Genomic DNA, 24846 nt, shown 5'->3' with positions numbered 1-24846 from the left:
TACCTTCAAAGAGAACCTAGAAAATATTTTCTGTTGTCTAAACCTGGGATGCGTCTTAGAGTCCGCTGCTTCTTATAGTCCGCTGCATCTTATAAAGCTAAAAATACGGTAGATATACTTGTGTGGCTGCTGCCAGGATTCAGTAGCGTAGCTATAGGGGCCATTCTGAGGTAACTTTATTTATTTATTTTGAGTCTGAGCTGAGGTCTGATGGGGGTCTGAACATCTGATATGGGGGTCTGAGCATCGATAAGGGGGTCCGAGCATCTGATTTGGGGGTCTAAGCATCGACATGAGGCCTGAAGATACGGAGGTCTGAGGATCTGATATTTGGGTCTGATCTGATATGGCCATCTGAGCATCTTATATGGTGGTCTGAGCATCAAAAAGGGGAGCTGAGCATCTGATATAAGGGTCTGAGCATCGACATGGTGGCCTGAGCATCTGATTTGACGGTCTCAGGATCTGATAATCGAGTCTGAGGATCTCATATGGGGGTCTGAGGATCTGATAAGGGGGTCTGAGGATCTGATATGAGGGTCTGATCTGATATGGGGGTCTTAGGAATATTTTTGTACTGGTGCACATTATAGGGGGGCATTTTTCTACTGATACTCATTGTAAAAAGGATTATTACTATTGGAGGAATACAGGGAACATGATTATTAGTATGGGCAATATAGGGGCATTATTACTTTTGGGGAACAAAAGGGACATTACTATTGGTGGCACTGTTAATACTGAGTGCACTCTAGTAGATAGTTAGGAAAGAGAATATCTACATCAGAGAAGACATCACTGGATGTAAGAGGTATGTGCACAGTTTTCTCCTATATGTTTTATAGCTCTGTATGTAATGATTAGAAAAGGACTTGCACGGCGAACTTTGCGCGTTCGCGATTCGCAGAACATGCAAACATATGGCGATGTCCGCCGGCGCCATATTCTTTGCATTGCGCAGAACTTTGACCCATGACACATCCATCAGGTGGGACAGGACAGCCAATTTAGATGTTTCAGCATATGGACACACCCCCACCCTATAACAGAACCCGATCTGGCAGTAATTTCACATTCTGTGTTTTGCCAGTGTAGGGAGAGGTTGCTTTGTGAAGCTGGGACAGGCTGTTAGGGACACCAAATGCTAGCTAATAGGGCCACAAAAGTCCTTTTAAGGAAAGTATATTATAGTGCATTTGTATTGTGCAGCAGTTGTGTGCGGTTCTGCTGCGATACCACAGCTATATAGAGAGACAAGCGCTATTGGAACAACTATTTGCAATGGGTGTGATATACCTGTTGCCCCCCAAAAACGGATTGACGGGTGTGATATATCTGCTTCCACAAAATACTGATTGAGGGCTACGATATACCTGCTGTCACGATCAGTGTGGGGGAAAAAACTCCACACTAAACACAGGAGGGAAGGGGAACAGTAACTGGGTCTGGAAACTAGGGAAGAAACAGGTCACCTACTAAACAACCCTAATCCGGGCCCTAACTACCTATCAATATGAATTGACCTTGAAGGTAGTAATATTCATACTTGCATCATGCTGTATACCTAGGCCTTTATATCCCTATAAGGCCCTGGAATGAGGTTAGGACCAGAGACAATCCATTCCTCCCCAGATGGACAAATGGAAGTCTCTGTCTCAGGCCCAGATACAAACAATAGGGAAAATAACAAACACAAAACAATAAGAACAGACAAGACTTATCTGAAAGTAGAAAACTGGCAACTCCAGAAGCACTACAGAGTACAACTGACCATCTAGTTAGAAGGCAGGAAAAAAATCTATAAACCACACCTCCAAGAGTGAGAAGCTGCTACTTATGGAAAAGGTAGTTTACCAACAAGCAACACCTGAAGCAAGGGGTGTGGCATTCACAAAGACACAAACACAATAAGATCCACAGTGAACTTGTCAATTTAATCCACAAGTTGCCAGTCTCTCCGATCTCCTAGTACCTGCCATGGGAAGTCCATGACAACAGCTTCCACAAAATACTGATTAAGGGCTGTGATTTACCTGCTTCTACAAAATACTGATTAAAGGGATTGATATACCTGCTTCCGACAAATATTGATTGAGGCCTGTGAGATACCTGTTTCCAAAAAATACTGATTGAAACCTGCGAGATACCTGCTTCCAAAAAATACTAATTAAGGGGTTTGATATACCTGCTTCTACAAAATACAAAATACTGATTGAGGGCTGCGATATAACTGCTTCCAAAAATGACTGATTAAGGGGATTGATATACTTGCTTTCACCAAATATTGATTGAGGCCTATGATATACCTACTTCCACAAAATACTGTTTAAGAGGTTTGATATACCTGCTTCCACCAAATATTGATTGAGGGCTGCCATATACCTGCTTTCAAAAAATACTGATTAAGGGGTTTGATATACCTGCTTCCACCAAATATTGATTGAGGCCTACGATATACCTGCTTCCACAAAATACTGATTAAGGGCTTTGATATACCTGTTTCCACCAAATATTGATTGAGGCCTACGATATACCTGCTTTCACAAAATACTGATTAAGGGATTTGATATACCTATTTCCAACAAATATTGATTGAGGCCTGCGATATACCTGCTTCCACAAAATACTAATTAAGGGGATTGATTTACCTGTTTCCACCAAATATTGATTGAGGCCTACAAGATACCTACTTCCACAAAATACTAATTAAGGGGTTCGATATATCTGTTTCCACCAAATATTGATTGAGGCCTGCGATATAAGTGCTTTCACAAAATACTGATTAAGGGGTTTGATATACGTGCTTCCACCAAATATTGATTGAGGCCTGTGATATACCTACTTCCACAAAATACTGATTAAGGGGATTTATATACCTGCTTCCACCAACTTTTGATTGAAGCCTGCGAGATACCTGCTTCCACAAAATACTGATTAAGGGGTTTGAAATACCTGTTTCCACCAAATATTGATTAAGGGCTGCGATATACCTGCTTCCACAAAATATTGATTAAGGGTTTTGATATACCTGTTTCCACCAAATAATGATTGAGGGCTGCGATATACCTGCTTCCACAAAAAATTAAGGGGTTTGATATACCTGCTTCCAACAAATATTGATTGAGGCCTGCGATATACATACTTCCACAAAATACTGATTAAGGGGATTGATATACATGCTTCAACCATATATTGATTGAGGCCTACAAGATACCTGCTTCCACAAAATAGTGAATAAGGGGATTGATATACCTGCTTCCAACAAATTTAGATTGAGGCCTGCGAGATACCTGCTTCCGCAAAATACTGATTAAGAGGTTTGAAATAACTGTTTCCAACAAATATTGATTGAGTCCTGCGATATACCTGCTTTCACAAAATACTGATTAAGTGGTTTGATATACCTGTTTCGACCAAATATTGATTGAGATCTGCAAGATACTTGCTTCCACAAAATACTGATCAAGGGGATTGATATACCTGCTTCCACAAAATATTGATTTAGGGGTTTGATATACCTGCTTCCACCAAATAATGATTAAGGGGTTTGATATACCTGCTCCCACAAAATTCTGATTGAGACCTGCGATATACCTGCTTCCACAAAATACTGATTAAGGGGTTTGATATACCTGCTCCCACAAAATTCTGATCGAGGCCTACGATATACCTGCTTCCACAAAATAATGATTAAGGGGTTCGATATACCTGTTTCCACCAAATATTGATTGAGGCCTGTGATTTACCTACTTCCACAAAATACTGATTCAGGATATTGATATACCTGCTTGAACCAAAATTTTGATTGAGGCCTGCAATATACCTGCTTCCACAAAATACTGATTAAGTGGTTTGATATACCTGTTTCCACCAAATATTGATTGAGGCCTACATCACACCTTCTTTCACAAAATACTGATTAAGGGGTGTGATATACCTGTTTCCACCAAATATTGTTTGAGGCCTGCAAGATACCTGCTTTCACAAAATACTGATTAAGGGGATAGATATACCTGCTTCCACCAAAGATTGATTAGGGCCTATGAGATACCTGCTTCTACAAAATATTGATTAAGGGGATTGATATACCTGCTTCCACCAAATTTTGATTGAGGCCTGCGAGATACCTGCTTCCACAAAATACTGATTAAGGGAATTGATTTACCTGCTTCCACCAAATATTGATTGAGGCCTGTGTGATACCTGCTTACGCTAAATATTGATTAAGGGGTTTGATATACCCGCTTCCACCAAATAATGATTGAGGTCTACGATTTAGTACGTGAACACCCGTGCCCCCACACACACGCACATATAATAAAGTTTTACACGCACGCACATACACAGGCACACACACATACCCATGGCCCGCCGGATGTTCTTGGTGGAGGAGCATACGCCCAGCTGGCCTCGGACTCCGAGAGCCCCAGTCAGGATGAAGATGACCCCACGTTCCTCTTGTCATCCGCATCCTCCTCATCATCATCTGATGACGATGAGCCCCCAAGGTGGCGGAGATGCCGCCAGGCGGAGCCAGGGGCCCCACATGCTAGGGACCCTGTGGCCCACCCTAGTACGAGCCGCACTGGGGCTCGTAGTGGTTTCCCGGCCCACCAAATAAGCCCACCGGAGCCCCCTGCAGGTGAACTTAGCTGGTGTCCCCCAGTGGATTTTGAGCCCCAGATTGATTTTGTTGGCAATCCAGGAATCCAGATTCCCACAGTGAGGTTCACTGAAATTGACTTTTTTAGTTTTTTTTTCAGTTACCCATTTGTGAATCTGATGGTGGAGCAGACGAACCTGTACGCCCAACAGTTCGTTGCTGAGCACCCGGGTTCCTTTTTGGCTAGACCCGGTGGCAAAAACCCAGAGTCAGGCAATACTGGAGTGGGGACGTCCTCTACCAGACCCCACTCTATAGTATGGCCATGACACGTCCCCCGGTTTGAGGCCATCCGGAAATGTCTGCATTATTCAGATAATGCAGCATGTCCCCCCCCCCGGTGATCCTGCCCATGACCGTCTGAATAAGATACGGCCGGTCATCGATCACTTCGGGGCCAAATTTGCGCAGGCCTACGTACGTGGAAGGGAGGTCGCGGTTGATGAGTCTCTCGTTGCGTTCAGGGGGAGACTCAGTTTCCGCCAATACATTCCCACTAAGCCGGTGAGGTATGGGGTGAAAATGTACAAAATTTGTGAGAGTACCTCAGGGTACACTTACAAATTGTGTGTGTAAGAGGGGCGAGATTCCCGTATTGAACCCCCATAATGTCCCCCCACTATGGGTGTTAGCGGGAAACTTGTGTGGGACCTTATGTACCCACTGCTAGATAAGGGTTACCACTTGTACGTGGATAACTTTTATACTAGCATTCCCTTGTTCAGGTCCCTTGCTGCCAGATCCACGTCCGCTTGTGGAACCGTGCGGAAAAATCAACGCGGCCTCCCTGCCTACCCCCTCCAGGTACCTATCTCCAGGGGTGAGACCCGTGCCCTTACCAGTGGAAACCTGTTGCTGGTCAGGTATAAGGACAAGAGGGATGTCCTTATACTGTCCACAATCCACAGTAACAGCACCACCCCTGTCCCTGTGCGAGGTACCACGACAACGGTCCTCAAGCCCGATTGTATCGTCGACTACAATCGGTATATGGGAGGAGTTGATCTCTCTGATCAAGTCCTCAAGCCATATAATGCCATGCACAAAACCCAGGCATGGTACAAAAAAGTTGCGGTCTACTTGGTACAGGTTGCCTTGTACAACGCTTTTGTACTATCCCGAAGCGCTGGCCGCACAGGGACATTCCTCCAATTCTATGAGGCAGTCCTCAAGGACCTGATCTTTCCAGACCGGGAAAGAGCAGGCCGGAGTACCTTGGGAATTGGAGGTGCCCGGATCGCCCCTGGCCAACATTTTCCAGGTGTGGTCCCCCATACTTGAAAGAAGGGACGAACCCAAAAAAAGTGAGTGTGTCACAGGAGGGGGATACGGAAGGACACCACTACTCAATGTGACACTTGCCCCGATCATCCGGGCCTCTGCGTTATCGATTGCTTCAGGGAGTATCACACTTCCATGGAGTACTACATTTTTATAATCCCCAACAGTCCCCTAGAGAACATAAAAAAATATGGCTCTCAGACTTTGGAGACACGGAAACAATTTTTTTTCCCAAAAATATTAGTTTTAGTGCAGGCATCCTCAAACTGCGGCCCTCCAGATGTTGTAAAACTATAACTCCCAGCATGCCCAGACAACCTACAGCCATCAGCAGGGCATGGTGGGAATTGTAGTTTTACAACATCTGGAGGGCCGCAGTTGGAGGTGTCTCCAAAGTCTGAGAGCCATACATATTGGGCATCACCGCGTCCGTAAAAATCTTCTCTATAAAAATAACATTTAATCCAACCCCCCCGGATAAACAGCGTTTGTAACCTAACATCACAAAAAGTGTAATAGCGAGTGATCAAAATGTCATATGCACCCCCAATTAGTGCCAATAAAACCGCCATCTCATCACGCAAAAAATGAGCCCCTACATTAGATAGTCGCCCCAAAAAAATTAAAAAACTGTAGCTCCCAGGCTATGGCGATACTAAAATAATTTTTTTTGGTTCCTAAAATGATAATATAGTGTAAAATCTAAATAAATTCTGTAGTTTGCAGAAACACCCCATATGTGGTCGTAAATGGCTATATAGCCACACGGCAGGGCATAGAACGAAGGGAACGCCATATGGTTTCTGGAAGGCAGATGTTGATGGACTGGTTTATTTACACCATGTCCCATTAGAAGCCCCCCCTGATGTAGCCTAGACTAGAAACTCCAAAAAAGTGACCCCATCTAAGAAACTACACCCCTCAAGGTATTCAAAAGTTACTTTGCAAACTTTGTTAACCCTTTAGGTGCTCCACAAAACTAAATAGCGAATGTAGAAACAATTTTAGAACTTAAATATTTTGTTACCTTGCCTCAAAAAAGTGTAATATAGAGCAACCAAAAATCATATTTACCCTAAAATAGTCCCAAAACAACAACCACCTTATCCCGTAGTTTCCTAGATGGGGTCACTTTTATGGAGTTTCTACTCTAGGGGTGCATCAGGGGGCTTGAAAGGGTACATGGTGTAAATAAACCAGTCCAGCAAAATCTGCCTTGCAAAAACCATATGGCGTTCCCCTTCTTCTATGTCCTGCCGTTTAGCCAAATAGTAGTTTACGACCACATATGTGGTGTTTCTGCAAACTACAGAATCCGGACAACCCATATTGAGTTTTGTTTGGCTGTTAACCCATTTTTTTCAGTAATAAAGTAAGGGTTAAAATGGAAAATTTTCCAAAAAATAGAAATTCCAAAATTGTTTCTCCATCTGCCATTAACTCTTGTGGAACACCTAAAGGGTTAACAAAGTTTGTAAACCCAGTTTTGAATACCTTGAGGGGTGTATTTTCTTACATGGAGTCACTTTTTTGGAATTTCTATTCTAGGGGTGCAACGGGGGGCTTGAAATGGGACATGGTATAAACAAAACCAGTTCTGCAAAATCTGCCTTCCAAAACCCATATGGCGTTCCCCTCCTTCTATGTCCTCCAGTTTGGCCAAACAGTAGTTTAGGACGACATATGGGGTGTTTCTGCAAACTACAGAATCAGGGCAACCCATATTGAGTTTTGTTTGGCAGTTAACCCTTGCTTTGTTCCTGGAAAAAATGGATTATATTGGAAAATTTTCAAAAAAATCGAAATTCTTACATTTTATGTCCATTTGCCATGAAGTCTTGTGGAAGACATAAAGGGTTAACAAGTTTGTAAAATCAGTTTTGAATACCTTGAAGGGTGTAGTTTCTAAAATGGGGTCATTTTTGGGTGGTTTCTATTACGTAAGCCTCACAAAGTGACTTCAGACCTGAACTGGTCCATAGAAAATGGGATTTGGAAAATTTCTGAAAAGTTTCAAAATTTGCTTCTAAACTTCTAAGCTGTGTAACATCCCCAAAAAAATAAAAAGACATTCCCAAAATAACACAAACATGAAGTAGACATATGGGGAATATAATGTCATCAAAATTTTGGGGGGTATTACTATGTATTACAGAAGTAGAGAAACTGAAACTTTGAAATTTGAAAATTTTTCCAAATTTTTGGTCAATTAGTTTTTCTTTTGTGCAAAAAAAATTTTTTTTTTGACCCAATTTTAGCAGTGTCGTGAAGTACAATATGTGACAAAAAAACAATCTCAGAACGGCCTGGGTAAGTCAAAGCGTTTTAAAGTTATCAGCACTTAAAGTGACACTGGTCAGATTTGCAAAAAATGGCCAAGTCCTTAAGGTGAAATAGGGCTGAGTCCTTAAGGGGTTAAGGGGATTGATATACCTGCTTCCACCAAATATTGATTAAGGAGTTTGATATACCTGCTATCACCAAATAATGATTGAGGGCTGCCATATACCTGCTTCCACCAAATATTGTTTAAGGGGTTTAATATACCTGCTTCCACCAAATATTGATTGAGGCCTGCGAGATCCCTGCTTCCACAAAATACTGATTAAGGAGTTTGAAATACCTACTTCCACCAAATAATGTTTGAGGGCTGCGATATACCTGCTTCCACAAAATATTGATTAAGGGGTTCGATATACCTGTTTTCACCAAATATTGATTTAGTCCTGCGATATACCTGCTATCACAAAAGATTGATTAAGGGGTTTGAATATCTGTTTCCACTAAATATTGATTGAGGCCTGCGATATACCTGCTTCCAAAAAATACTTGTTAAGGGGATTGATATATCTGTTTCACCAAAAATTGATTGAGGCCTGCGATATACCTGCTTCCACAAAATACTGATTAAGTGTCAGTATTAAGCCCCCCATCGTGCCAGTATTAAGCCCCCTATCATTTGCCAGTATTAAGTCCCCCCCATCATGTGCCAGTATTAAGTCCCCCCATCATGTGCCAGTATTAAGTCCCCCCCATCATCATGTGCCAGTATTAAGTCCCCCATCATCATGTGCCAGTATTAAGTCCCCCCATCATGTGCCAGTATTAAGTCCCCCCCATCATCATGTGCCAGTATTAAGTCCCCTCCATCATCATGTGCCAGTATTAAGCCCCCCCCATTACGTGCCAGTATTAAGCCCCCCCATCATGTGCCAGTATTAAGCCCCCCATCATGTGCCAGTATTAAGCCCCCCATCATGTGCCAGTATTAAGTCCCCCCCATCATGTGCCAGTATTAAGTCCCCCCCATCATCATGTGCCAGTATTAGGTCCCCCCCATCATCATGTGCCAGTATTAAGTCCCCCCCATCATGTGCCAGTATTAAGTCCCCCCATCATCATGTGCCAGTATTAAGTCCCCCCATCATCATGTGCCAGTATTAAGCCCCCTCATTACGTGCCAGTATTAAGCCCCCCATCATGTGCCAGTATTAAGCCCCCCATGTTCCAGTATTAAGCCCCCCCATCATGTGCCAGTATTAAGCCCCCCATCATCATGTGCCAGTATTAAGCCCCCCATCGTGCCAGTATTAAGCCCCCATCATGTGCCAGTATTAAGCCCCCCATCATGTGCCAGTATTAGGTCCCCCCATCATCATGTGCCAGTATTAAGTCCCCCCATCATCATGTGCCAGTATTAAGTCCCCCCCATCATGTGCCAGTATTAAGTCCCCCCATCATCATGTGCCAGTATTAAGTCCCCCCATCATCATGTGCCAGTATTAAGTCCCCCCATCATCATGTGCCAGTATTAAGTCCCCCCATCATCATGTGCCAGTATTAAGTCCCCCCATCATCATGTGCCAGTATTAAGTCCCTCCATCATCATGTGCCAGTATTAAGTCCCCCCATCATCATGTGCCAGTATTAAGTCCCCCCCATCATCATGTGCCAGTTTTAAGTCCCCCCCATCATGTGCCAGTATTAAGTCCCCCCCATTGTAATAAGCCCCCCCAATGTGCCAGTAACACTATTGTAGAAAAACAAACAAAAAAAAAAACACTTATACTTTCCTCAGTGTCAGCGATGCGATGCAGACTCTTCCTGTGTCCCGCGCTGTAAGGCTCAGGCGGCGCGATGACGTCATCGATCCGCCTGCGCCGGCCTCTGATAGGCTGCCGGCCTAGTGCCTGCAGCCTATCAGAGGAAGGGGAAGGGACACGCCTCTCCCTCCCCTGCACCTCCGCTGGCACAGGCATGTTACAATGGAGATGAGCGCAATGGAAGCGCTCATCTCCCTGTGCCCGGTGGCGGCGGCGGCTCACTTGGGGGGGGCATTTTAGTTGGGGGGCACAGCATGATGTAGGGGGGGCCGTGGCCCCCTCTGGCCCCCCCCTGGCGACGCCACTGCTCCTCACTCTCTGCTGTGTGCACCCCCAAAGACACCACCCCCACCCCCACCATAGCACCTCCACTCGAGTCAGAGGAATTATTTTCCCATCCATTCCCAGAACTTACCGATGCGCAGCCATTCTTGACATCGGATAAGGAAGAGGAGGTAGCAACAGGCGCCACCCAGTGGTCTGACAACAGGACCCAGATCAGCCCAAGGAGGGAGGTCCCAGCTGTTGCTGCCTACTCCAAGATCTCAAATGTCAGTGATGGTGAAGGTGACGATGATGACATTTCAATGGAAGTCATGTGGGTCCTCACAAGAAAGGAAGAGGAGGGGAGTTTAGAGAGAGAGACGGAGCATCAGAGAGGGAGGAGAAGGAGGAGAAGCAGGCAGAGCTTGCAGGGCACAGGAGGCAAAAAGACTGCAAATGTATCTGGAGCTAGCCATCCACAATGCACAGTCACTTTTGGCACTCCTAGGACGCCGGCACATGCCTCCGCAGTGTGGGCTTTTTTTTAACATGTCAGCTGCTGACAATAGTGTTGCCATCTGAAGTCTATGCTGTCAACACATAAGTTGCGGTAAGCCCAACACTCACCTAAGGATGACCGCCTTAAGAAGGTACCTGGCTTCCCATCACCGAGCCAAGTGTGAGCAACGCCATCAGAACCCACAAAGCCACACTCCCGGCGCTCCACATCCTGCCTCTTCTCCTTCTCCTCTCTCCTCCCATTTGTCCTCCACTCCACCTTCCACTGTGCCGTTGTCGCGTTCATCTGGCAGAAGGCAGGCTTTCGTAGCCCAAATGTTCGAGCGTAAAAAGTTGATGACGCCGGATAACCCTCTTGCCCAACGGCTGACTGATGGCTTGTCGGAACTGCTAGCTCGCCAACTACTGCCATATAAACTGGTGGACTTGGAGGCCTTTAGAAAATTTGTGGCCATTGGCACACTGCAATGGAACGTCCCCAAAATGAAATATTTCTCCCAGAAGGGCATCCCAGAGCTATATAGCCACGTTCAGCAGCAATTGAATATATATCTCTGGCACATAGTGTCTGTGCCAAGATACATCTGACCACAGACACGTGGTCTAGCAGACAGGGAAGGTACATAACTTTTACTGCCCACTGGGTCAACCTTCTGAAGGCCATCAAGCATCTAACCTGTGGATACCGTGTGGATATGGTGGTACCACCATGGATTGCATGCAGGCCTGCCTCTTCTTCTCCTCCAACTACTCTTTCCTTTGTCTCCTCCTCGGCTGACTCCTCCTTTTCCACTGCTACCACCTCTTCTGCTGCGCCCCCCAAGCTCCACAGAACCTATTCGACGTGACAGGTGAGACTTTGTCATGCTGTGCTGCGGCTGTTGTGCCTGGAAGCCAAGAGCCACACCGGTCCTGCACTGCTTTCATCTCTGTGGTCACAGGCCGATCAGTGGCTAACCCTGCTGAATTTGACAGTTGGTAAAGTGGTGTGTGACAACGGTGCCAATCTGCTGAGCGGAACAGGGCAAAATGACACACGTGCCGTGCATGGCACACATCCTGAACTTAATCGTGCAGCGATTTGTTGCCAAATACCCCGGGTCCAGGACGTCTTGCGGCAGGCCAGGAAAATCTCGGGCCATTTTAGAAGATCTTACACGGCCATGGCTCGCCTTGCTGACATTCAGCGGCGACACCACCTACCCGTCAAACAGCCTGACGCGCTGGAACTCCACCTTGTATATGTTTGATAGCCTGCTCCAGCAGACACGTGCCATTAACGACTACCTGTACGAACTCTGCAACAGGACAGGTTCTAGGGGGCTTGGTTTCTTTTCACCGCGCCAGTGGCTGCTCATGTGCGACGCATGCAGACTTCTGCGGCCAATTGATGAGATCACTAAGCCGGTTAGTCAAAGTCAGGGCGCCATCAGTGACATCGTACCTTACGCCTTCTTTCTGGAGCGTGCATTGCGTTGTGTCATTGATCAAGCCGTCAAGGAGCAGGAGCAGGAAGATAAGGAAGTCACAATTCCGGACGAATTCCCAGGGGGGCTACTCCATCTGAGACAAGTCAGCAGGAGTCTGAAGAGGAGTCAGAGGAGGATGGTGGCAGGGGGAGGAGGAGGAGGAGGAGCAAGAAGAGCAGGCTTTGAGGGGGACTTTAAACTGTTCAGGGATCCCTGGTGTTGTCCGTGGCTGGGGGGAGGAGACCGAGGATGACATTCTCCTGGGCGATGAGCGCTCCACTGCTTCCAATTTAGTGCAAATGGGGGCCTTCATGCTCCAGTGTTTGAAGAGGGACCCCCATATAAAAAGCATTAAGGGCAAGGACCATTACTGGGTGACAACGTACTTAGACCCACAGTACAAACACAAAATGGGGACATGTTACCAGCATCACAGAGGGCTGTCAGAATGCAGCATTTTCAGGCCTTGCTGCGAGAGATGCTGCATTCTGCTATTGCGGGCACTGGCAGAGGAATTTACACCCACAGTGAAACAGTTGCGGGCACCAATCCTACCACGCCTGCAAGAAGAGGGCAGTTTGAAGATGTTTTGGTCACTTCGGATATGAAATCATTCTTGCAGCCAACCCATCGAGAGCTGCCCTCCAGATCCAGCCACAGGGAACTCCTAGACCGACAGGTGTCCGACTACATCAGGTTGACGGCCGATGTGGACGCTCTGAGAAGCGAGGAACTCCTGGACTACTGGGTGTGCAGGCTTGACCTGTGGCCAGAGCTGGCACAATTTGCCATGGAACTTTTGGCTTGAACCTCATCGAGTGTCCTGTCCGAAAGGACGTTCAGCGCAGCAGGGGGAATCGTGACCAATAAGCGCACTCGCCTAGCTCACAACAATGTGGACTACAGAACAAAGAATGGTCCTTGTCTTATGTATATACAGCAGCATAAAAGGCCTTTTCTGTCAGGTTAATGCCTAATTTTTGGGGCCTCTACTCCAGTGGCCTACAGTAAAATGTTTATCCGGTGACTGCCTAATATACCTCCAGCCACATAATCACAAGTTCTTTTCTGTCAGGTGAATGCCTAATTTTTGGGGCCTTTACTGGTCTACAGTAAAATGTTTATTCAGTGACTGCCTAATGTACCTCCAGCCACATAATCACAAGTTCTTTTCTGTCAGGTGAATGCCTAATTTTTGGGGCCTTTACTGGTCTACAGTAAAATGTTTATTCAGTGACTGCCTAATGTACCTCCAGCCACATAATCACAAGTTTTTTTCTGTCAGGTGAATGCCTAATTTTTCAGGCCTGTACTCCCATCACCTAAAATAAAAAATTTCTAAGCTCCAGCAAGGCAGATTTTTGAGTTTCCCTTTAAGACGCATAAAAATGTCCCCTGATTAAAATACATATTTTTTGTGGGAATTTTTGCCAATGATCCCCCTCTGATATTTCACTGTCCATGTTGTGGGACCATTTGTGCACTTCTAGCAAGTATTTGGTGACTGCAAATATGACCTGAAGTTTTTGAAGGTTCGTCTGCAATTAAATTCAATGGATCCCGCCACGAACGCACAGTTCGCGAACATTTGATCGCTAACGCGCGTTCGTGAACCGTCCCGGCCGATGTTCGTCCATCACTAGTAATGGTTTCCAAGTATGTCTTTAACAGTTGGGCTGTAGGGAAGGGGTTAAGTTGAGAATTTGGCATGGTGACGGAAGTAAGCAGGTACATTCTTTGCACAGGGGCCCTCTGCAGTCTGTGTTCACCCCTGCCACTGGGTAAATCTTGTCCCGGACCAGGCACACCAGCAAGCTGACCAGGTGATGACAATGCTGCCTCCGCGTTATAATGCTGTGATTTCTGCACCAATGTTCTCCTCTGCCTCCTCATACTCCACCTTGACCTCCCCCTCCCCTCTAGGCACAGTTCGCCGTGATCCTCCAGCAAATCACCTATGCAAAGCTAGTCGTTGTCACACAGTTCTGCACATGGTCAGCCTTGGTAAGCAGAGCCGGGGAGGAACTGCTTGGAGTCATCAATAAAGAACTCGAACACTGGCTTTCTCCTCACCAAATGGAGATAGGAACCATGGTTACTGATAACAGGAAGAACATTTTGTCTGCTCTGCGTCAGTGAGGGCTGACCCACATGCCCTGCATGGCACACATCTTCAATATCGTTGTCACCTGGTTCCTCAAGTCTTCCACTGAACTACAAGAGCTGTTAAAAATGTCCAGAATACTGTACATGCACTTCAGTCACTCTTACCATGCAAAACACGCCATCCTTGAGGTGCAAAGGCAAAATGCTCTTTCCCAACATCATCTGATATAAGTCTCCGCCCGATAGATCTCCAAGCTTCCTATTATTATTGAGCAAATTGAAGTACCCGAAGTGGACTTCGATACGAATTTCAGAGAGAAGTAGGAGGAGGACATAAACGCCCAGGAATTTTATACAGACCTATGTGGTTTATCTGCCCATGCAACAGGGGAGGAGCAGGAGGAGCTGGAGGGCAACGATGCAGATGACCCCGACAGATCCTGGCAGTATGCAGTGGAGATGGAGGCAGGAAGGCCCTCCAAGTCTCTTGCGTAAATGGCCAGATGCATGCTGTCATGTTGTGTAGGGACAGCTGCATTGTCAGGATTCAGCAGAGGGATGACTACTGGCTAGCCACATTGTTAGACCCTTGCTACTGGTCAGAAATGGGGAAATTTTTTAGACCTTCTGAGAGGGATGCAAAAATGGACTACTATAGAGACATGCTGTGTAGTCAGTTGGTCACCGCCTACGAGTCCCATCGGGAAGGGGGGAGGGGGGGAAGGGGTGGGGGGGAAGGGGGGACCCTCTGCTCTCACGCTTCACTGCCTTAACTGGTGGAGGGTGGCAGCACCAGCTCCATATGAAGCAACTTCAGTCTGAAGTCTTCAGCTGCCTATTGGTGAAACCACTTAGCAGCAGGAGAAGGACATGCAACAGAACCTCAACCAGCAGGTGGTGGCATACTTGGACTGCACCCTGTCACCCATGATCCACGATCCCCTGGACTACTGGACATGCAAACTTGAAGTGTGGTTGCAACTTTGCCATTGGTATACTTTCCTGCCCAGCCAGTGATGATGCATCAGGTGTTCACTGTAGCGGGGGGCATAGTTACCCCTGAGAGAACTCTTCTTTCCTTCCTAAATGTTAAGACACTAACCTTCATAAAGATGAATCAGGCATGGATCAACCAGGATTTCCAGACGCCGATGCCTGATGCAACAGAATAGATCATTCTGCCACTAATGATCATACTGTAGTGTGCGGCCACACCAGAATATTTTGCAAAATGGTCCGTTACTTCTGTCTACCTCCTGCTGCCACCATTCTGATGCTGCTACTCGCCTGATGCCACCAGGCCTCTGCTTTTATTGCCATTCCTACCATCCCATTCCAATGGGGCTTTTTCTACAGTATGTACATGTTCAATTTTTAAAAGGATATGCATGCCATTTGGCCTTGTTATCACAGTGCTGTTTTGGGTTCTGCTACTACTGTGATCTGCAAGAGAATTTAGACTAGAACCTACATACTCTGCTCAGAAGTTCCAGGTAGATGGATGTGTTCAGTCTATAAGAGGCGCTACCCTCAATATATACCACAAGAGAATTTAGACTAGAACCTTCAGAATCACAGGTGCATATCCATAAAGCAAAATGGCTGCACACCATTATACATACAAACAATAGAGCTAAGAAATAGGGGTCATTCTAAATAAAAGTGGTACAATACCGACTATAAATGAGTTAATGGAAGCTCTTAGCGCACATATTTGCTCAAACATGTGTCGGGCCCATCTACCAGGCATCAAGATGGCTTCCGCAGATGGGTCCCTAACACTAAATATACTGCCTCTCTTTGGACTTGCTTAAGCCTACAATATTCAGGGCAGTGTAGAGACCAGCTACATACGTACTCTGCTCAGAAGTCCCAGGTAGATGGGCGTGTTCAGTCTAAAAGAGGCGCTACCCTCAATATATACCACAAGAGAATTTAGACTAGAACCTTCAGAATCACAGGTGCATATCCATGAAGCAAACATAATTATAAAAAACAAAATGGCTGCACACCATTATACAAAAAAACAATAGAGCTAAGAAATGGTGGTCATTCTAAATAAAAGTGGTACAATACCGACTATAAATTAGTTAATGGAAGCTCTTAGTGCACATATTTGCTCAAACATGTGTCGGGCCCATCTACCAGGCATGTGATCTGCCACTATCTTGTGCTGGATACCACTGCTGTAATGGGCCGACTATTCTAACTGCTGCAGCCCCCGCCTACTTTTTCATGGTGCAACTATTGCCCCTGTTACTGTCACTGCTGTTGGCACCCATTCTCATTCTGTTATGGGACCACTATTGTCCCTGTTTGTCCATGTTGACATCACCATATATTTTTCTGTTCTTCTTAAACGTTAGAAAAACAGAAAAAAAAAAGGATCCTGGATTTTGAGCATCCATAAGACCTCTTTCACACGGTCAGAATTTGGTCAGTATTTGATCAGTATTGGTAAGCCAAAAACAGGAGTGGGTTCAAAACACAGAAGAGATGCAAATATTTCCTTTATATTTTATCTCTGTTTTGGATGCAAAATGTTTACTGATGCAAAATGTACTCTTTTAATGCTTTTTAGTAAATTAGTTGCATCTCTGCCCTGCCACTGTGCTAAAAACTGAAGTCACACTAGCTAGAGCTGGTGCACATTCAGCTAAAAGGCTAGTTTCTGGTATAAGTTATAGTAAATCCAGCGGGCTGGACGAAGCTTCACCCCTTTCTCAGAAAAGTGCAGAGAGGATTTAAAAGTGGCACATTTTAGTGCACATCTGGCATGCACCATAATTTGTGACTTTTTGCGCTATAAAAATTGTGTACTGCTCTTACTAAATGTCCCTCACTGTCAGTGGCGGATTACAATAGGGACGTTCGGGTCGGCAGCCCCGGGCCCAGCATCGCTGGGGGGCCCAACGCCGACCCGAACGCCCACATACTGCGGCGGGGCACGGGAGCGCATAGCTCCCTGTCCCGTCGCCGTTCACCGCCATAGGCTTCAGGCCTAGTAGGCCTGAGGCCTATGCGGCAGTGAAATCCCGACGCAGGCGTGCGTGATCACGTCATCGTGCGCCTGTGCCCGGACGCAGCACTGTGACGTGTGCACGCCTGCCTCATCCCACCATCCTCTGTGAGCAAGCGCCTGGCCCTGGACATTTTTTGGTATTTTTTATTTTATTTCATGTGCCTACTTTGGGGGACATGTGGGGGGGACACACACAGGAGGACATATTAGGGAAGAGACATCGAGTACATGGGGGGGAATGTGGGGGCTGTCTGGGGCCAAAGTATTATGGGAGGGAATACTATGTGGGGACAAATTACTATGTAGGGGCAAATTATTATGGGAGGGACTACTATGTGGGGGCAAATTACTATATGGGGCAGTGTGGGGGCAAATTAATGTGTGGGGGCAAATTATTATGGGAGGGATTACTATGTGGGGGCAAATTACTATGTGGGGGTAAATTATTATGGGAGGGACTACTATGTGGGGGCAAATTACTATATAGGGCAGTGTGGGGGCAAATTACTATGTGGGGGCAGTGTGGGGGCAAATTATTATCGGAGGGACTACTATGTGGGGGCAAATTACTATGTGGGGGCAAATTATTATGGGAGGGACTACTATATGGGGCAAATTACTATATGGGGAGAAATTGCTATGCGGGGACAGTGTGGGGTAATTGCCATGTGGGGACAGTGTAGGGTAATTTCTATGTGGGGACAGTGTGGGGAAATTGCTATGTGGGGACAGTGTGGGGTAATTTCTATGTGGGGACAGTGTGGGGAAATTGCTATGTGGGGACAAATTACTGTGTGGGGGCAGTGTGGGGGAAATTGCTATGTGGGGACAGTGTGGGGTAATTGCTATGTGGGGACAGTGTGGGGTAATTTCTATGTGGGGACAGTGTGGGGAAATTGCTATGTGGGGAAAAAATTACTATGTGGGGGCAGTGTAGGGGAAACTATTGTGGGGGAAGTGTGGGGGAAATTGCTATGTGGGGACAGTGTGGGGTAATTTCTATGTGGGGACAGTGTGGGGAAATTGCTATGTGGGGACAGTGTGGGGAAATTGCTATGTGGGGACAAAATTACTATGTGGGGGCAGTGTAGGGGAAACTATTGTGGGGCAGTGTGGGGGAAATTGCTATGTGGGGACAGTGTGGGGTAATTTCTATGTGGGGACAGTGTGGGGAAATTGCTATGTGGGGACAGTGTGGGGAAATTGCTATGTGGGGACAAATTACTATGTGGGGGCAGTGTGGGGGCAAATTACTATGTGGGAGCAAATTACTATGTGGGGGCAGTGTGGGGGAAACTATTGTGTGGGAGCAGTGTGGGGGAAATTGTTATGTGGGGACAGTGTGGGGTAATTTCTATGTGGGGGCAGTTTGGGGAAATTGCTATGTGGGGGCAGTGTGGGGAAAACTATTGTGTGGGGGCAGTGTGGGGACAGTGTGGGGAAATTGCTATGTGGGGACAGTGTGGGGAAATTGCTATGTGGGGACAGTGTGGGGAAATTGCTATGTGGGGGCAAATTACTATGTGGGGCAGTGTGGGGGCAAATTTCTATGTGGGGGCAGTGTTGGGGAAATTACTATGTGGGGGCAGTGTGGTGGAAATTACTATGTAGGGGCAGTGTGGAGAAAATTACTATGTAGGGGAAATTACTTTGTGGGGGCAAACTACTATATGAGGGCAGTTTGGGGGAAATTACTGTGTGGGGGGAAATTACTATGGGGGGATTACTATATGGGGCAGTGTGGTCAAAATTACTATATGGCGGTGTTGCTATTGGGGAGGCACTGTAGGGGAAATTCTATTATTTTTGGGGACACTATACAGGGATAGAGGGTGGTATTATTACTCGGGGCACTCTAGGGGACATTATAGCTGCTGTAGACACTATAGGGACATTTGGGGTAATTTATCCAACTGGTGTAAAGTAGAACTGGCTTAGTTGCCCATAGCAGCCAATCAGATTCCACCTTATATTTTTGACAGCTCTTTTGGAAATCCAGTTCTACTTTACACCAGTTTGATAAATGACTCCAATTATGTCTATTAGGGTCACTATCTTTTCAGCAGTATAGTACCTTGGACATTAGGGAGCAAAACGGGCACAGTATTGGGAGTGGCAGCAGGTTGACACTGTGGGGACACCAGGATGAGGAGGTTGATGGAAAAATGGAGAAATCTAACGTGTCTGTGTTACAAACTGTAGAGACGAGATGTGGCTGAAAGAATTTGCCATGGTGGTCTGGGTCAAAAGGAGGAGAAGAGGAAAGAGGTCTACATGACAGGAGATGTCACTGGATGTAAGAGGTATGTGGTGCTGTATTCTCCTCCATGTCTTTTTTATTATAATTATATGTATTTTAAATTTGGCGACAAATTTTTCAGTTTAGGACCCAATTTGGGGTATTTTTTTTAGTCTGAAGATGTCATATGGCCTAGGAAGAGACTGTGGCGCTCATAAAGCACCGCAGCCTCTTCATACAAAAAAAACCTAAACTAAAATGGAGGGAGGGGCCCAAGTTGGGTAGACAGCCCCGGGCCTAACATGCACTTAATCCGCCCCTGCTCACTGTTAACACTGTCAACTATGCATTTACCCATACTGTAGCTATTGTGGGGTAGGCACTGAGTTGTGTTTTAGGGAGCTGGATGGTAGAGAGGGAAAACTACTGTGTAGTTAGTGGCCAGACGGCCTAGGATTTATTTTTATAGTTTATATTTTGACTGGTGTAAAAGTGACAATAAGGCTGGTTGTGGCCAGTTTGCACCCAAACCTGCAGTGTTGTGACTTCTTGAGGTGTGCCAACCAAGTGAGAAGATGGCGATCCTAAAGAGCTAAGTGACCCCTAGTTGTTTCACTATATATGTCAGTGTTACTCTGAGATGATGGCCTCTTGCACACGAACGTTGTGCACCCGTTCCGTGCATTGGGGACCGCAATTTGTGTGCAAGAGGCCTATTATTGCTGCCATTGTGTTAAAGAGATTAAAAGAAAGAGTAGAAAACAGAGGAAGAGCTAATATTTCTAAAAAAGATAACAAAAACATATAGGAAACCTCATAGTGACATATACCAATTTAAGCCAGTTGGAGCATAATTGATTTGAGTAGAATAGATTAGGCACAAATCTATAATTTTTTTTAATTTGACTAATTGGTCACAAAATGAATTTAAAAAAGTTCACCCACCTCTAAACAGAAGACAGAGAAGGCATCTTCCTTAAAGAAAAAAGAAGACAATTTTTGGAGCTGGTAGAGCTGGAGGAGTTGAACAGATTGATATATTTTATGGAAAAAGATTCAGTAAAACATGTAATTTATCCATTTGCTGCTAATTCTTGCTACATCTGGCCTGGTTACTGACTCCTGCATCATATGCTGATCATTGCTTTTTATACACCCTGCCTTGCACCCATTGTGACACAGTAAAGGGAATTGTGAAATGTTGAGACAGGTATTTTCCTCCCAGTGTGTGCTGGATCGCAGGTGCCGATCCGGGTTTTTGTTAACACCTAGCTACCTTTAAAAGACATGGGTTCATGCAGAGGGGATCCCTGTATTGGGATCTGAGGCTTGTGCCGGGGTGGAGGGCTGAGACCCATATGAGGAAAAACAGGCAGTCTAAAGACTGCTGATGGACTCTTGTTGGCAGAACAGGCCGCATGGTGTGAACTGACACCAATGCTGCAAGGTGACTTTTTTGCTTGAAAATGTTTTTTTGTTCTGTGAACTTTCTAACGCGTGAATAAACACTGAACTTTTGGTTTACAAACTGGTTGGTTCCTCTATACTGCGTCCGCTTATACTGTTTAACAGAGCGCATCCCCACACCATACAGACATTTATTATCATGAGTAGTGTTGAGCGAACTTCTGTTTTAAGTTCGGCGTCTAAAGTTCAGCTTCCGGTTAGCGGAGAATCCCGATATGGATTCCGAATTCCGTTGTGGTCCGTGGTAGCGGAATCAATAATGGCCGATTATTGATTCCGCTACCACGGACCACAACGGAATTCGGAACCCATATCGGGATTCTCCACCAACCGGAAGCCGAACTTTAGACGCCGAACTTAAAACAGAAGTTCGCTCAACACTAATCATGAGCACACCAAATACTATCAGGCAGGAGCCCCAGAACCAGGGTGTGCCCCAGTGAAGAAATGAGTAAAGCCACCATGATTGACTGTAACAGCCCGAGCCACTACTACTCCCATCCTTTGCTCTGGCCCCTCTCTAGAAGCCACATGAGCATTTTTTATTAGGAGTCAAGTTTTGAATACTGTAAAATGCCTTTAGGTAAGTGGAGCATTTTACTCTAGTCTTGACAGCCATAGATAAATCAATTGAAATTTTATTTAATTGCATTTTTGGGGATATTGATGTCTCCAAATCATAGATGCAATCATTGCAAATAACACTCCAATAAATACATAATTGTTTGCCATATGCAGGTATTGAGCCAATCATATGCCAAATAAGCAAGCTACGTGTGACAAGTTGAATGTACGATTCTTCTTTACCTGCTACTGCAGCAAACACATTTTTGTAATTAATTTTTATTCATTTTGAACAAGTTAAAATGTTACAAGGAAATTAGTAATAAAGCATTATATAAAGTACGTGCACAGGTATAAAAAACGTAATTATATGAAGTATTCTGGTTATCATAGGCAATGGTAATTGTTCATATATTACTATCATGAAATAAGTAGAGTTACTACAGCACTGTAATAAGTGCAAGTTAGTAAGAAAAAATGGTGGGTTTTTAATCACACCTACTGTATAGAGCAACTCATAAAATGAACCTGTTGCATTATTTACAGGACCTTTAAACTCTCCTATTTTTATCTCATAGGCAAAAAAGCATGGACATGCCCTCTTAGATCTCAGTGTACTGTAAATCAATCCTCCACTATTTCTGAGCATAATTATACTGTAGGTCAGAAGGTTAAGCTTTTCTAGTAATGTTACATGATGGAAACACATATTATATGAATCCACAGACCCTACAAAAAAATATCAATAAGTATGAGAAAATTTCTTAAAAGTCGATTCTGGACTGTTTTGTCTGAATCAGCATTCCATTTAGATATGAGCTGGAAATTTTTTGATTCAAATCGAAAGTGCTCTGATCGCTTGGAAAAGTCTCTCTCTCCCTTTCCCTCTTTGACAAAAAATTCCGATTTGTTAGATTGAGAACTTTATGAAGAAAATGGGTTGAATTTCTAAATTTTTGAATAGATTCACTCAACTCTAGATGTCAACATTCACACAGTTTTCAAAAAGCTCCTCTCTTGTCTTAAAATCATCCATGATATACTAGGTTCAAGTATGAACAATGAAACACTGGGTAAATTGTCTTCAACTACAATTATTAGCAGAAACTGTTTCATTAAAATAACATTCAATAGTACTTTAGGCAACACTTTAATCAAGTTCTTAAATGGCTTTTCCTTCCACCCTATATGGAGGTGTAATGTCGTTTAACAACATATTTTTGGCTCCAATATATTGCAGTCTAATTGCTCTCCAGAGATATAACACTGTCTGAGGAAGTTCAAGCTTTTATGAGTAGCAACCAGGTGATCATGTGGTACTGCACCTAGTAAAACAGGGTCAGGTGAGGTGGAGATCTCAGCTTAGGATCAAGAGTTATTTCCTTTATAATATATGTTGAAAAAAAACATGAAATAATGTGTGTGAACTATAAACTGTATGTAAACGCTGTGTGCTTTATCATGGTAATTCATTCTTTCCTGTTTTTTTTTATTCAAAGTAACAAATTTGCTTACAAACTAAAAATATATATAAATTGAAATAATGTGAAAAAAAAATCCCAAACATATGCAACCAATAGCAAGACAAAGTGAGACAAATATTTGTTTAAACACTTTTCTATATACTAGTGTTGATTGAGCACCAGGTGCTCTGGTGCTCATGAAGAACACTTTGGGATGCTCGGGTGCTCTAGAGCAGGCATGCTCAACCTAAGGCCCTCCAGCTGTTGCAAAACTACAACTCCCAGCATGCCCGAACAGCCTACAGCTATCAGCCTACAGCAGGGCATTGTGGGAGTTGTAGTTTTACAACAGCTGGAGGGCCGCAGGTTGAGCATGCCTGCTCTAGAGAATACCCGAGCACAATGGAAGTCAATGGGAGAACCCGAGCATTAAACCAGGCACCCCCTGCTCTCAAGAGAAGAGGGTGCCGGGTCCCACTGAGGTCTATGCAGAAGATCGCTGTACAGTGGGGGAATCACCCAGTGTGAATCCGCGCTTAGGAGTCCCTGCTCTGACTCCATATATAGCTATGTCCATATATGGAGTCAGTGTTTGGAGCCCGGCAAAAACATTTCAGAAATAGAGGCTAAATTTAATATATATATATATATATATATATATATATAAAGTTTTTAGCCATAATATATTTACATATATTATATATTTAGAATATATAAAATACTATAATATATGTAAATATATTATGGCTAAAAACATATATATTTAAATTTTTTTAAGTAATTACACATATATTTTGTGCCATACATTTTTTACAATTACAAAAAAAATTATAAAAGATATAAATTTCATCTCTATTTCTGAAATGTTTCTGCTGGGATTTGAACTCACAACATTTCACATTAGAACCAAGAGCCTTAACCACTACACTATAGAGCTACATGTTAACCTGCAGTTAAATATAAAATGATACTTCTGCTGTATAGGAATACTTACTACATGAGAAGCTACTATGAGGTTTTTCTGACACAGTTTATCATACAGCTTTATATCTGAGTGGTTGCTCAGTTTATCATACAGCTTTATATCTAATGTAGAAGGTTGTAAGTTCAAAATCTAGAAGAAACTTTTCAGAAATAGAGGCTAAATTAAATTTAAATACACTGAGCATCGCGGGGTTTGGCCGAGCATCCTCGATCAACACTACTATATACCTTTATAGTGTCTAGTAAAAGAGGTGTGGATTGTCCAAAAATGAATGGGCTACATAAGGATATTCACAAATCTTGTTACCACAATGTGATTTCTATGATTGAATATGTTATCTGCGAGTTCAGGGCTTTGGAGGGCCTACCTCTCAATCTTATTGGGTGTTATATTTTATTATACTGCTACCTAAACTAATATACTGTTGCAAGAAAAAGTATGTGAACCCTTTGGAATAATATGGATTTCTGCACAAATTGGTCATAAAATGTGATCTGATCTTCATCTAAGTCACAACAATAGACAATCACAGTCTGCTTAAACTAATAACAAACAAAGAATTAATTGTTACCATGTTTTTATTGAACACACCATGTAAACATTCACAGTGCTGGTGGAAAAAGTATGTGAACCCTTGGATTTAATAACTGGTTGAACCTCCTTTGGCAGCAATAACTTCAACCAAACGTTTCCTGTAGTTG

This window comes from Bufo bufo, chromosome 2 (genome assembly GCF_905171765.1).
Source record: "Bufo bufo chromosome 2, aBufBuf1.1, whole genome shotgun sequence".
Taxonomy (NCBI): Eukaryota; Metazoa; Chordata; class Amphibia; order Anura; family Bufonidae; genus Bufo; species Bufo bufo.
This window is presented reverse-complemented; position numbering follows the sequence as displayed.